At 34.4% G+C, this 15,385-nt stretch overlaps 1 protein-coding gene across 2 annotated transcripts in view; it reads left to right on the top strand.

Annotated features, from left to right (window-relative positions):
- The window catches only part of LOC118275467 (papilin), an 82,154-nt gene that overhangs the window by 47,880 nt on the left and 18,889 nt on the right, over positions 1 to 15,385 (top strand). The gene's annotated exons all lie outside the window — the stretch shown is intronic.

Here is a 15,385-nt window from a genome sequence, read left to right as displayed (position 1 = left end):
TTTTGTAACTAACAAAAAACAGTCATATTTGATCAAAGAGTGTTTACTCAAAAATGTTGAAGCACCACAAAAACATGGTTTTTACCTACTTCCAATTCGTTAAGCTACATTGTAATGTAAACATAGCAAATATTTGCTCAAACAAATTAATTACATGTCCTCTCTAATAAGAGGATTAAACGAAACATAATTTTCAATACAAATATTAATTTACAAAAGTTCAACGCCCTTTTGACGTTATTGATTTTTCATTTTGACAGCTAAAACAACATGGCGTGGCGGTGTTTATTTTTTTTATCGTAACGTTTTATTGCTTTAGTTAGTTTAGTTAGTTTGAAATCACGTTGCTTGCTCTCAATAACATACAATCTAAAACCTTTTATAATTGGTTTGACATTGTAATACAAGTACGAAGTAACACGAACATAATAAACGTAAAGTTATTTAGGTCTTTAGAAAGGTGTGTGGACTTGTTAGTGTTAATTATAATGATTAACAAAACTATACAATACAGGGTGAAAGTTGCAGAAAACTGTGACTGGTCACTACCAACTTCCTTCTTTGGAAATTCGAATTTGGAAGGCCTTTTTGAAAACTTCCAAAACAGCTGCACTGTAAAAAAGATAAGATAGTGCAACCCCTAAAAAAAATGCTTCGTATTTTTTTAAATTTGTATAGTTCTGCCTTTGTAACTCCATGTAAGGTTATTAACAGAATAACAAATTGACCAAAACAGAATTGTCTCCTGTTCAACGTGAAGACAAAACTTTTTAATACTCACGGGAACCGAATAGGGAAAATTCATAAAATTACAAATATTCCTTCATTACATTCATAAAGAAAACATTATTTAACTCAAAGACTTAGCTCCAGCGGTGCGCAGACGCCGGTAATTGCAAACTCTCTCTAGCCAAAACGTTTTCACTCGCCTCACTCGCCTCGGCCGGCATGTCGCATGAGTCAAAGTGAAAGTGCTTGGACATGACGATTAGTAATCCATACTAATCGAGGTACACACTACTACACATAAAACTATACATAACCAGTATAAACTGGCCGTTGAATACATAGAAATATCATATAGAGCGAGATCATGGTAAACTGGTTGTGTATAGCTCGATGTGTAGGGGTACCCACATGTCATCATTAATTAATAGTGATATCACACATTGTATGCGCTTCCTGGCTTTTGTCCAATGTTATCGCCTATCGGTGTCTACTTTTGAAGATTGTTGTCGTTTGTATTTAATTTAATTTAACACGTTAACCGCCACGTCGTGTCTCTCACTAGAGACCGACGTGGCGGTTAACGTGTCATCGTCACGTCATCAAGCATCGGACACTTCCGATGCTTAGCAGAGGATTTGCCTAGCATTTTGTATATAGTAGTTAAGTTTTATTTAATTTAATTTATGTGTTGTTTGTATCGTGGTCGAAAACGTAAATGTTAAGTATGATTCCGGCCATAAGATACTAAGGTTTCGTTTCCTTGGCCGTTGCCGCATTAACTAGCTAAACAATTAAAAATATTTTAATGGCTAGCTAATCACGCACATATCTAAATGTACCTAACTCAACAAATTACAATAATTTAAAAATTTCCATCAGACGTTTAAAACGTTTCTAAACACAACATAATTACCTATTTCTAATACACAGGATGTAAGTATACTTCTATAAATTACTTTTAAGTATAATTACTTTAATTTTATGTCTCCTTCGTATAGACTAGAAATCTTCTAGAGCAGTAATTTTGGATTAAGTACTAGTTCATAAGTGTACCTGTTACCAATATTTTAAAGTACAACTAAATACTTTAATTAGGGCAAGTGACCCGGTTGTGGCCACCGACCCCTTTGTGGCCATTTGGGCCTTCAAATATTTATAACTAAGGCATGGACAAATAAATTACTTTGTGATGTACAGTATTTAAAATATTGAATATTGGAGACACTGATACCGTTGGCAGCTTTAATGTGTCAAACTTCACTTCGATGCAACAAGTCATTCTTTTTAGTTGAGGGTGAAATTGTTAAGATCTTAACAAAAAGACTAAGGCGAGTGGGTGAGGATTTGGTTTTTATTTTTTAAATCTTTGCTTATTATTTGGATGTTTATGTTAATACTACATTAAGAATATATTGTCTAAGTGAAACTAAAGTTATTTTGTCGCCATATGTTTCTGAAGTGAGGTTTTTAAATGGTGGCCACTAATGGAGCCAAAATTATGAATTTCTCCATCTTTGGCCAGCCATGTCCAAAACTGGTGTACATCACGCACCCCACTTCTTCCCCTTTATTTTATCGTGGCTTTTTTTCCTTGGCTTTACATATCAACAAATACATATTTTTCATTTTCAGAGATGCAATAAATTACCTTCACACAAAAGGGAGGTCAGTTTACTTTGCAGCTTTTACCAACGTCATATAAATGTTGATCTCTTTATTTGTAAGTTAAATTCAAGTGAAGTAATAATATTTCATATTTTCCAAACTAAATGAAAACCATTGTTTCTAAAATGTCAAATTTAATTAATAAATTTTGATTACTTTTATAGTATATTTTGATGGCCAGAACTGGCACACGACCGTGGCCAGAAATGGCACGAATCTGGCCAAAAATGGCACAAACTCCCCTTTTTTCTTCTTTTTTATACAGTTATTTTTCTATTTGACGTTCTTTAAAAAAAGGCTTTTCTTAGGCAAGGTTAATACATGATAAATGACTTTTTACAAGAAATATGTTCGTGATAACAAAAACTATAATTTAAGAAAGCCTCAAAGTCGACAAAATTCTTAAAGTGGCCACAACCGGGTCACTTACGATATGTATATTAAGCTTCCCTTCCAAACTACATTCGGGATGTAAAAGAAATCTTTAAACATGTTATCGTAAGAAATTAAAAAAATCATGGCTAATATTTTAAAATAATCTACAAGACGGACATTTAAATATAAATTACTTATCTACCCTATTAGGTACATTTTACAGAAAATCTCAAAGCATCTAAGTATATAATGTAACATCCATCACATAATACGTCTTCCGCAGTAAATAAATCACTCACAAGCTCTTACAACTAAAAGACAAAAAGCTACTTTCTCAGAGCTAACAAACAACTTCCTAAGAATACTTATGATCATAAAATTACATTATAATTTTACTACAATAACGAATAACTAAAAACATGTCGGAAACTCGGAAGAGTCGGAAGGAAACCTGTACATGTTGTGTGTTACATGTCACGTGTCGCGGAAGTTGGTGCAGTTTCCAAGTTAGGTACTGCTATAGTGTATGATTTATGTGTTCTATGAAAGCCTCTGTTTATTGTATATGCGGATGTAGGCTATGTATTCTTTAAGGTTTCTCTTAAGGTTCTGGTACAATTTGTTTCTTTCCAAAGATGAAACAGTTGTATTATTAGAGTCCACTGCTGGATTATGATCCTGCTCTATATATAAGAGAGTTGCCTGTAGTCTTTACGCTTGCTAAGTTGTATTGGAAATCGTAATTTAATGGTTCAGAATTGACAAAAAGTGATTCCTGGTCTGCCAAAAGTGCACAACACCCCCGGGAGCATTACGGTGAAACTATGTGACCGTTTCCACTGATACTAAGCTATGCGATGTATCGACAGTAGGGAAGCCATAGCACACATCCATAGCACGCATTTTTCCATATTATAAACATAGCTTAGCTGAATCCACTCCCATCAGTGCTAAGCTATGTATACCAATGGATATGATTCTGAGCTATGTATACCATTGGTGGAAGCCAAACGCATCCACAGCAACATAACATAGCACATCTCTGGTGAAAAAACACGCTTAGGGATGGAGAGGAAACAATTGTAAGTATTCTACTCTGTCGTTACCACGCGACTTAAATAAACTGTGAACATTATTATTAATGAATATCCGCCATATTTATTTGGCAGCGAGTTACACAATCGCGGTTGAATGCGGAAGTTACTAAGTAGCTGCTTTAACATGCCATTTTATAATTAAGGGTTTTGAAGCACGATATCCATGTTTATAATTATTCAGAACAACAATGTTGTTAATTATTGCGGAGCCTGTTTTAATATTTCAAAGTCAATGTCAAAAGCTTTATTGCATTTTATATTAAATGGTAGCTTTGAAAGTCATAGAAAGTCATAGAATAGGAATAAAATACTTTTATCCGTCGATCTGATCCTCAAGTTATTTTGCTGCTGCCGTTCCAAAATGTGGATTTTATGATGCATTGCATGATGTATTTTTATTCGTAGATTCAAAGTAACAAAGTCAAAATTATTTATTTCAAATAGGAAGGCAGTTTTGAACGTCAAAGCAAATGTTACAATATAAAAAAAAAACAAAATGTCTGTCGATTAGTCTGTAAATAAGTATTCAAAAATGGCTTAATAATTATCTTCAAAATTCCCTGCTCCCTTAAAACAAACCATCAAGTTACTACTTGAGCTTTCCGGTAAGATTATCATAAAGACCTCTTATCAAACGATCCAGCCATTAAACGATAAATAATTTAACATTTATCCTCAGCCCCAAAGTCCCTTAAAGTGATCCGTTTAAAAATTGCCATCCATTACATGAATAAAGTCATATTTCCATTAATGGTGGTCTTCCGAAACGTTAAGCCGCAGTTTCCCGAAATAACCGTAACATTTTTAAATCTCAATTTTCCGGAAAAGAAGTTGAGAAACGTCCGTTCTTGGTGAGAACTTTTCTTCAAGGATTTGTTTAATATTTTAGTAGGGAATATTTTATCAGAGTGTTAAAGGGAAAAGCGCTTTTTTTTCATTCCCGAATGTGCCTCAGTATACACTTTTTTTTAAGAGGGGATAATCATACAATGACTTCTCCCGCCTTGGGCGAGGCCAGAAGGAGTATCAGACTCTTGCTGTCTAAAAACAATCACGTTTCTACTCCTGTTTTTTTGCCAGAGTGCCGGTAACCTGCTAGGGCTTAAAAGACTGGCAGCTTGCATTATTATAGTTATAGTATCAACTCTGTTAAAATACATTTTTGTCTGATCAAAGATAAAGAATGAAAATAAAAATGGAAATCTTGCTAAAAACATTCAGTAGTGAAATAGCACTACAAGCAGCAGAGTTGTTACCTTAAGTGGGCTGTAGATGACAGGCTCCATTTGTTTAACATCATCCTTTTAGATAAAATGCCTAGGGATTTAAACAAAAGAATTAGGTTTATAAATAAAACAACACAATTATGTAAAAATGGTTTCCTTTAGAGTACCTACCTGTATACAATAAAGCTCTATTATACGCTATATAGAATAACATGTAATAAAGCAATACATTATAAGGTGTTTCATATTTTACCCCCGTCGTTATTTGGCAGCGTACCATGCGGTGCCATCATGGCGGAAAATTTGTAGATGGTTCTAGAATTTCAACTGCAGCAAAGTTGGTTTAAGTGGTTTATTTTTTCATGGAGTCGACATTGAGGTAGCTTAAGTGGTTGCTAAAAGATCGAAGAACTGGAAGAAACTTTAGAAGGTCTATATAGTTAGTTGGTGAACAAAACTAATGGGAATTTTAATAATACTACCTACAGTATAAACTTAGCATATGTAACTTACAACTAACATAATAAAGCTCTGAACTTATACTTACTAACATACTCAGAAATTAGGATCTGGAACTAGATAAATTAAATTAATTACTATGTTATTGGCTTACTCACGTAGCTGTTTAACGAGGAACTCGACTAGAGACATTAATTGGTTAGATTTCCAATCCAATTTCCAATTTATTTCCAATAGAACTATGTAAATAAATCCAAAAAAGTTTCAATCACAAGCAGAAAATATTTGTAGCCCAATATTTGTATCAGTTTCCTCGTCTATTTGTGATCCCATATTTTTAGTTTATAAACTCACACGTAAAACAAAACGAAATAGAACAAAATCCAACAAACTGATATCTATTCAAAGCCATACTCACCTCATTCATACTTATGTATATATCCTTAAACTTTCCTACTTGGAAACCCACAAAGGAATGAATGATGAAGCGTTAAGCAGAAAAGATTAAGTAGGCACTCAAATCACAACTATGTCAGCGAGCAAAATTCCTTGAAAATAATTTCTCCAGAGATACGCATAATATTTCAAAAGTATTTTATACTTAAGTAGGCACTCGAAACGACATCTATCGGGGTTTTATAGTCCGCTGCGTGACCAAACTTTTGCGGGCTTTTAAATTGATATACGACTTAGCTCCTGTGTGCCATGGAGATAGCAAAAGTCAGCACTTTTAAAGAAGGGTTTACAAATCGAAAAGCTTTGTCACATTAAAAGGGATGTCACGAGTTTTTCCGACATTTTCGGCCCTTTTATGTACTGAAATAACACTTGTCACATCTTAAGGTTGTTATAAAAATATCCAGAAAGGGCAGGCTCTTGTATAAAATAACCATTCGCTATTGAATAAATCCTACATTCCCTTTGCGATGTATTGTAACCCTGTCGTTCATATGTAGTGTATATTTGGAAAAAGATTTGATAGATTTCTTTAGAAAAGATCTTCTTAAAGGAAAAGCTAGGGAAAATCTTTTAGAACGGTCAGCTCAGGTCTTTATTAATATCTATCATATACTAGCTGGCCCGACAAACTTCCTACCGCCTCAAACATTTTGTTCTCACCTTTTAAATCTTCCCTGGACTTCCACAAATAATTTAAGACCAAAATTAGTCAAATCGGTCCAGCCGTTCTCGAGTTTTAGCGAGACTAATGAACATTTTTTTTTATATAAAAAGATTTTGCATAAATGTATATATGCTACCGTTTTGTGTGAAACGGTCGGTATCCACTACCTTCTACAATAAAAACAACTAACTACATACATTATTTCATAAGTTATGAAGAATTGATAATAAGTACTATAAGACTTAATAATACTTACTCTTGCTCATCCTACTTTCAGCCATCTACAATAAATGCACTTATTAACTTGAATCTACTGCATATGACAACCCACATAAATAGAACAGCTACTAATTTAGCTGCAAAGCAAACCGCAACTCATTAACAAATGTTGACACCACACTGTGGTATGGTAATCATGATATCTGTTACATAAAATAGCTACCGAACAGCCCCTAATTGCCTGTACTAAATATTTTAGTACCGTAATGAACTCTGATAGTAAAAAACTCACGCAAAATGTGCTAATGGGTGCTTAAACTGGGCTGTTTATTTAGTCATCATCATATTAAAATTGCAATGGCAACTAAATTTTCCAATGGTGGATTAAGTTTTTCTATTGATGATTTCTCTTAGGTGTTGATTCTGTAGGAATGAGGTAGGTATCAGGTTAACAAGAAGTCTACGTCTCTCTGTAAAATATATATAACTTGCCATATATTATAGATGAACGGATAATTTACATTCCAATGCAAAGAAACAATCAAATCCTCCCTATACAACTTAGAAATCAACAACAATGAACATCAAAGCAACCAATCTTACTAATATTATGAATACGAAAGTTTATCAGTTTGTGTGTTTATGTGGATGTTTGTTACTCAATCACATCAAAAAGTGTAGACTATGGTCTGGAATAACACATATAGATACCTACTTTTTATCCCACAGGCGAAGCCGCTAGCAGAAGCTTTAAAACTTCAAGTTATTTACGTCTTCAAATTGAGTGACGATGAAGTAAAGTCGGCCTAAAACTTTAAAGTTTCATTAATAACTGAATTTATATTCATAATGTTCACAAAATCGGCTTAGTCGTTGTCAGTGTTAAACAGTGCTAAATAAAGTCATTGTAAACCTGTTAATTATGTCATTATCTACTGACAGACATCATAATGAAGTCACTATACTTACTGACAACAGTGAAATCGAGAAAGCGCAGGCACCAGCCAATGACCTCAGCTTGTCCGTTTGTTTGTCACGAGCTGCTTTCGCGAACAGATCGTGCGAACACGGCCCTTGATTCATCTATGAAATATCAATTGAATTGCTAAGTTGTAAATCGTGAGGCTTTTGTTAGGGAGGCCCGCAAAGTTATGTGTTTTCTTCTTTACGTCACTGTTATACAATATTATGAATACCAGTTCATAAATAGTTTATTTTTGAGGCTTAAAGTCATCCAATGACTTATTTCCCACATTGAGCGAGGCGAGAAGGAGTGTCAGACTCTTGCTGACTAAAAACCACCCCGTTCCTACTCCTGGTTTTCCAACCGGAGCCCCGGTAAATCTATAAGCAGTCCGCAGGTCCGGAGTTCATAAACAGTTGTGTTATCGATACAAACACAGTTTTTATGTCTTATTGAGTAAGTACCTAATCATGTTATTAAAAGAGTTAAAATATCGTCTCTATTGATTAATTATCTGTGAAACCTCATAAGATAATCTGTACGTGATTAAATATGTAAAGCCTCACAAAATAAAATAAAACTAACATATTTTCAATAAATTAACTTTGGTCAAGTTTATATCGATTACGTACACTGACGTATCTTTTATTTTTAACCGTTTTTCCTCCGAGTACAAAAATAAACCCAAACAATTTGTAAGTTACGTCTCTATTAAAAGAAAATGTTTTATAATATAACAAAGCGTAGCCAATTTTCCTCCCACGAAGTCCTTTAAAACTCCTGTGACAAGATTGATTGGCAGACAAATACCGAATTGGTTCAAAAAGAAACTTGACAAAAAGGTCTCCAACGGAATGATAAAAATAAAATACTTATCTAAAAAATATTTAAGTATAAAACCCTTCTGAGAAAAGTAAAATCGACGAAAACCTATTTCTTTGGAAGCCTTCATGAATTGTTAATCTTTTGTAGTTCCGATAATGTTACATATAAAATAGATAAACAAATATTTCACTATGAAATAAAAATACAGTTTCTTGAATGTGTGTGTGTGAGACTTGTGTAGGTGATTATAAGCGTGTGTGCGTAAACTCCTGTGTCTTGTTCCTCTGTTCCGCACTCAAATTCAAACTCAATAACCTTTAACAAAGAGTTATTTTTAGATCATCATTATCATGTACGGCCCGTGACAGTCCTCTAATAGCTCCCAGTCTCCTCTACATAAAATGGTTTGCCATAATCTCTTCGCTTTTAAGATGGAATACAGATTGTAGATCGCAGTTTAAAAGAGTTTCTCAGAAATCTGTCTTTCAAATGTGTAGCTGCTGAGTAGGTTTCGACAACACCCACGCGGAAAGTGGGTGTTAAGACAAACTATATTTGTCACATACAATGTTCAATAAATAATATATCACACAACGGCACCGCTCCATCCCAGTAATATACTTGTCATTTAAATTTGAACATTAAATCTTATGTCGTACGATATATTTCATAATGTCAATGTAAAAAGGCTGTAAGCGCGCGGTCCACGCGTTGACTGCGCACTTACAGCATTTTCGTATTGTTTCCAAAGCAAAAAACGCTGTGCCACACCCGTGCCGTTTATGTGAGCGATGACACTAAGACCACCTACTTATTTAAAAAGTCTATTAAAAAAATACTAGGAATCATAAACTAACAGCAACTTCATTCAATTTAATCTCCAAAGCCTATTGTTACTTGATTGACGTTACAAAAGTTAATTTGTAGGACTGTACCAAATCTCAGTGTCGTAAGAATTCAAATGAGGTGCCATGAGAGAGTTATTACAATAACTAGTCGAAGTGTGCCAAAATCGTGAGTGACATATAATACAAGTTTTACTTTCTACATACAGATTGCTTTATTCAGTGTTGTATTTATATTGAAGCTAGTTTGAAGACTCTATTAGACTTATAATTTAAATGTTAAATGGGATTTGTATAATGATCTTAGTGCCGTACTCAAAGTCATTTAATGGTTACTTAACCCAGTCCCTTTTTTTATGGGGTGAAAATCATCCAATGACATGTCTCGCTAGGACGAGCTGACTGACTAAAAACTACCCCGCTCCTACTCCTGCTTTTCGAGCCGGAGCCCCGGTAACCCGCTAGGCAGTCCGTAGCTCCGGATTAGCTATCAGCCCTACTGGGCCCCATCTGTTAACCCATTTTCAAGCAATTGTTTTCGTAACAAAACCGTTACTAAGGAATAATTTAAGTAATCATTAAATGTCTCCCACAAAATATCCCAAAACCAGGTAACGGACTTATTACTCTTCTGGTGTTTTGGGTGCCTATTGGCAGCGCCGATTGCACCATCATATCAACAGTACGCTCGTTTACTAACTTATCTCATAAAAAAAGAAACTCAGTTGCGATGAACGACCTTAGACCTCCTTTGCGTACATTACAAACATAGGCATTATGCCTACCGCCTCAAACATGAAATAATTAAAAACATTCATACAAAAAGCATTGTTTTATTTTAATAGAAACACTGGCAATATTGCGCTTAATTTGCTTTTAATATTGGGTCTGGTAACAAAAGCTGAATTAATTCAAAAGCTTTACATGTAATAACGTTCATTTTGCCCACCATACGTAAGTAAGTAGTTATAGTAGGTGTACACATTTACAGCCGCACTCAGAGACATTTAATGATTACTTAAACTGATCCTTAGTAACGATTAAGTTCCGAAAACAATTGCTAAGGACCGGGTTAAGTAAGCATTCAATGACTCTGAGTACGGCGGTTAATCTATTTAAAAGATTTGGTGTAACTTGACTTGCAGCTGGAGTTTATCCATTAGCCATAGGCATAGACCAAAGGTTTTTTACTTTTTGTACGTATCGTTAAACAAGACTGCCGCGCGAATGTTTGTTTTCTCAGAGCTTTTACGTTATTAGACGAATAAAAGGAATTGTATGAGCTGAGTTCATTTACAATACACGATCTATGTCCTGTACATATTAGCTTATTCGTCAGAAGATGAACGAACGAATAAAATAGACACATCGTCATAACAATGATGATTACCTAATAAGTATGAAAATCTTCGTAGATTCCCAAGACATTCGATTAGAAGACACCATTTTAGTATCAAGTTATTAGTTTAAAAGGCGAGGCCTTTTCTTTTTTGTTCCTTTCACAAAATTAATTACGATAAGTGCTACCAAAACACTGAAAAAAATAAATAAAACGGTATGAATGCCCAAATTACCATAGTAGGCACCTAAATGGCGCTATTGCTCTATACAAAGTTCTATACATAGTTTCTGCTATCCCCAAAGGATTATTATGCAACGTCACACCTTTTATCCCCAAAGGAGTAGGCAGTGGTGCACACGGCACGTAATGCGGCACTTTTTACCGTTTATTTATAAAATGTACACCCACTTTTTACCATTTGTGTTACAAGTCTCAACATAATAGTAATATATGTAGCAATATAAGTCCCAAGGGGCAAGTGAGAAATATAATATAGGTATCTACCGACAAATTAAGCCATCAATATTGTTCAGTCTTCTACAGCATCGCTTACAATTGGTCCAGATACTGTCAGCATTGCAACGTAGCATGACAGTACTAGACTCGAGTAACCTAGCTTACAACTAGCTGAGCTAGATAATATATCAAGGCAAGATTAACTTGTACACACGGCTACACAGAACCAGTGTAAATTGACCGTTGAATGCACGGAAAGATCATATAAAGCGAGACCAAAATAAACTGGTTTTGTAGAGCTAGATGTGTCGTCTAGTGTATAGATCTTCATAGGTACAAACGATGGCAGTTTACAAATGGTCTACACGAACGTATATTCAAATGGCTAGGATTATTAATGACACATCTTGTTTTGAAAACAGCTGATGTTATTATTGTGGATATTATAATATTTATATAAGTATCTATATCTCTAGGAACGTGTGTGTGATTAAGGGAGCTTTTCCACCAGAGATGTGCTATGCTACGTTGCTGTGGATGCGTTTGACTTCCATCAATCATATTCATTGGCACACGTAGCTTAGCACTGGTAGAAACGGACTCAACTTGTTTTTTATATGGAAAGATGCGTGCTATGTATATGTGCTATGGATTGCTTTCTTACTATCGATACATCGCTATACTGGAGCTGCGCATCATCCTCGTACAGTTGCATAGCTTAGTGTCAGTGGAACAGGTCAAAGCTTAGCTATTACATCTTCGCAGCATTACTACATACCACATCTCTGGTAGTAAAGCACCCTAACAGTTGCTGGCATAGTAAGCTGACGTCATTCCGAAAACTGCTAGCGTGAGAATAGTAACTAAGTTTAATATTTGGATATGAAGATGTATATTGCAGTTGAATTAAGATTAACATTGATCTATCTAAATTGATACTTATATTTAAAGTCAAATCCTCTTTTATTCCAAAGCTAAACGAACATAGATCGATGAAATATCCCGGCCTTCTAAAGGTTCGTTACCTACGCTCCAATCAGCAGATTTTAAAATAAACTGCCAAAAAAAATGTAGAGACATTTTTTAGGTATCATTGCGAAGAATTTAAACCATTTTTTATGAATAAAATGCGAAATAATAGACGCTGTAGTAGTGAAATTCATCACGGCCACGCCAATTCTATGTCATCCATTTTGAATATTTTAAATTCACTTTCTATGCCTCGTTTTATAAAGTTACGTTTGAAAATTCCATTTGAATGCGACGCGCTTTGTTTGAATTAATTTTATTGTCCACTTCCATGATTTTATTTATATGAAGTTCCTTTTATTGTAGGGACCAGCTGTAACATAAACAACGAGTAAACCGAATTAATGTTGTTACGTTTTATTGCAGACCACTTTAGTAGCCGTCACTTCACTACATAGTATTAAACAAAGTCGCTTTTTCTGTCCCTTTGTATGCTTAAATTTTTAAAACTACGCAACGGATTTTCATACGTTTTTTTTAATAGATAGAGAGATTCAAGAGCATGGTTCATATGTATAATACAGGCTTACTATGATCACCATTGCACCTATGCACTATGGAAAATATAGGTCGGTATCGGATCAAAAATCTGTAACTTCATGAATTTTTGTCGTAACGTGATGAAATTTGGCACAAATATGCAGTAAGGTTTGGAGATTCGAATGATGTGTAGTTTATATTGTTTTCTTGTATATCTATGTAAGTTTTTTTGCATAGAATGAAAGAAATGGGAAAAAAATCACGAAAAAAATAGTTAAAAATTTATTTCAAGTGGAATATAAGGTTATAATGACTAAAAAGATTAAACCATGGTTAATTACAAACAAGCAAAGTAAACAATATATATATACATATATATATTTATAAAAAAAATATATGAAAACAATTTACTAAATTAAAATCATATTACTAATAGGTACATCCTATACTCTGGCTTCAGGAAATGATGAAGCTAGGTACAAATATAAGTAATAACTAAATATGTACATATAAATATTATTTTTAACTTATACCACTTCAGGGTTCGTAAATGTGGGTTCACTTTCAGGTTCCACGTTTAAAAGACTTAGTGCCTCTTCTTCAAGTTATTTTACATTTCTTACGTACGGTTTTCTCAAACTTGTTATATATGGATCTGACGTGTATAAAAGCGTTTTAAAGACATCTTCATTTGTAGCAGATCGGGAACATTTTCTGGCATAATGAAGTCGTATGTTTCAGTAGTCTTTGTTGCGAGACTCTAGTGCGTCTTCCGATAGCTGTCCAATAGGAAGCACCGCTAAATGTTTGATAACGTTTTCCCCGTGTATGAGTATTTTATGAACGGAGGATGGCATATAATACCAATCGTAATTACTTACATAGATTCTTGCAGTTTCTATTGCATATTCCCCAAATTTTTCAGGGTCAATCATCATTCCAGAAGAAAGAATGTAAAGGCGTTTAATCAATGCCTCATCTACACCTGTTATTTCCGATGAGCAAGTGCTATTATAGAAGAATCTTCGTGCGGTATTGCCATCGTTCGTATTCCCGCTAACTTGCCGAGGTTTGTCGACGTTTAACCCAACTCCTCCCTGAAACGTTTTTGAACAAGTTCTTTCTTTTCTTTTTTTAATCTTTTATTTTCCTCAGTTGAAGCAGACCAAGTCTTAAACGAAAGATCATAGGAAATATGCAATATCATTTCCATGCAGCGAATCCAGGCGTGTAAGGTGGACAATCCGTATTGAGTGTCAGCGTTTCTTAATTCTTCGACAAGAGAGTTTCTGTGTACTCACGTAAAGCCCGTAGTCCCTGCACATAGGCGTTTTTTATATGCTCGAAGCCATATTCTTGGAGTAGAAGAGTGTTTTCCTCTTTTTGGTAGATTCTGAGGAGTCCCCATAAGCCACGCATGTTCTTCCTCGTTGGCAAGATGTTGATGGCGTAGAATATTGTTCAGAATCCGGTAAATTTAACGAATACCCTGAGTCCAACCAAGTACAATTCTTCTTTAAAAATGTTTCTTTTTTCCGAGATGCCAGGGCCCAGCGCTTGTTGAAAATAGGAAGAATGTGCCTTTGTATGTCACTAATAAAATTATAAAACACAAGTTGTTTTCAGAGACATTGAGCTTTTCCACTAAAACTTTGGATAATGATTCGATGGTCTTGCCGCCCTCGATATAGGGGATTATGAAGTCTCGTTTGGTACAGCTGAAGGAAGACATTTTGACACTTCACAATCTGCAGAAATAATAGGCGCAGATGAGATTTGCTTCACTTGAAGTTACACTGATGTAGATGGTTCGAATAGTTTTTGCTTCTCTTTATATACTCATTTTACAATATCGAATTGGTACCTACATCATTATTATCTTGTAATTTCCCACGCAAACCGAGTGCAAATTTGATAAGATCCCTTTGTTATCATGAAATAATGAAGAAAATATTCAAAAAGATCCATATTGTTCATGTGAAGTGGTAAACCGCAAAAGATACCAATTTTCGGGTTCTGACTTTTATCAGTATTTTTCTCATATCTTCTAAAACCGCAAATATCCGCAGCTAATTTTTTTTGCATTCTATTTATGAATAGTTAGACTACTAGTCAACACAAAAAGTAGCGGTTGGGCAAACGCACTATGGAAAATGGTAGAACAAACGCATATCAAAAATGCTTTTTACGAATATCATAATTTGGCTAATATGGCTATTTTATTAGGTTCTCTAATAGTCAAATTATAATATTCATTAAGATTTTTTCACTTAATACGCGAATTTTTTTTTTTTTTCGTAGATAGAAATACATAGAAGACAGAAGTGCCAAACTCAAGTCTTTGCGTATACATGTTTCAATACCATATTGTGAAAAAAATACTTGGTACAGATATGCAGTATTATACATTTTTAGAAAGGTTATTTTATGCTTTTTGCGATAGAGCTTAATGATTTTAAAAGTAAAGAAAAATATTTCAGTAATTACTTAAAAAGTGACAGACCTTATTTTTCACTTATTTTTTTTTTCGTTTAAGGTTTTCAGTGTTACC

Source organism: Spodoptera frugiperda, chromosome 8, assembly GCF_023101765.2.
Source record: "Spodoptera frugiperda isolate SF20-4 chromosome 8, AGI-APGP_CSIRO_Sfru_2.0, whole genome shotgun sequence".
NCBI lineage: Eukaryota > Metazoa > Arthropoda > Insecta > Lepidoptera > Noctuidae > Spodoptera > Spodoptera frugiperda.
The sequence above is the reverse complement of the archived record's forward strand: the minus strand, read 5'-3'. Positions and strand labels throughout refer to the sequence as shown.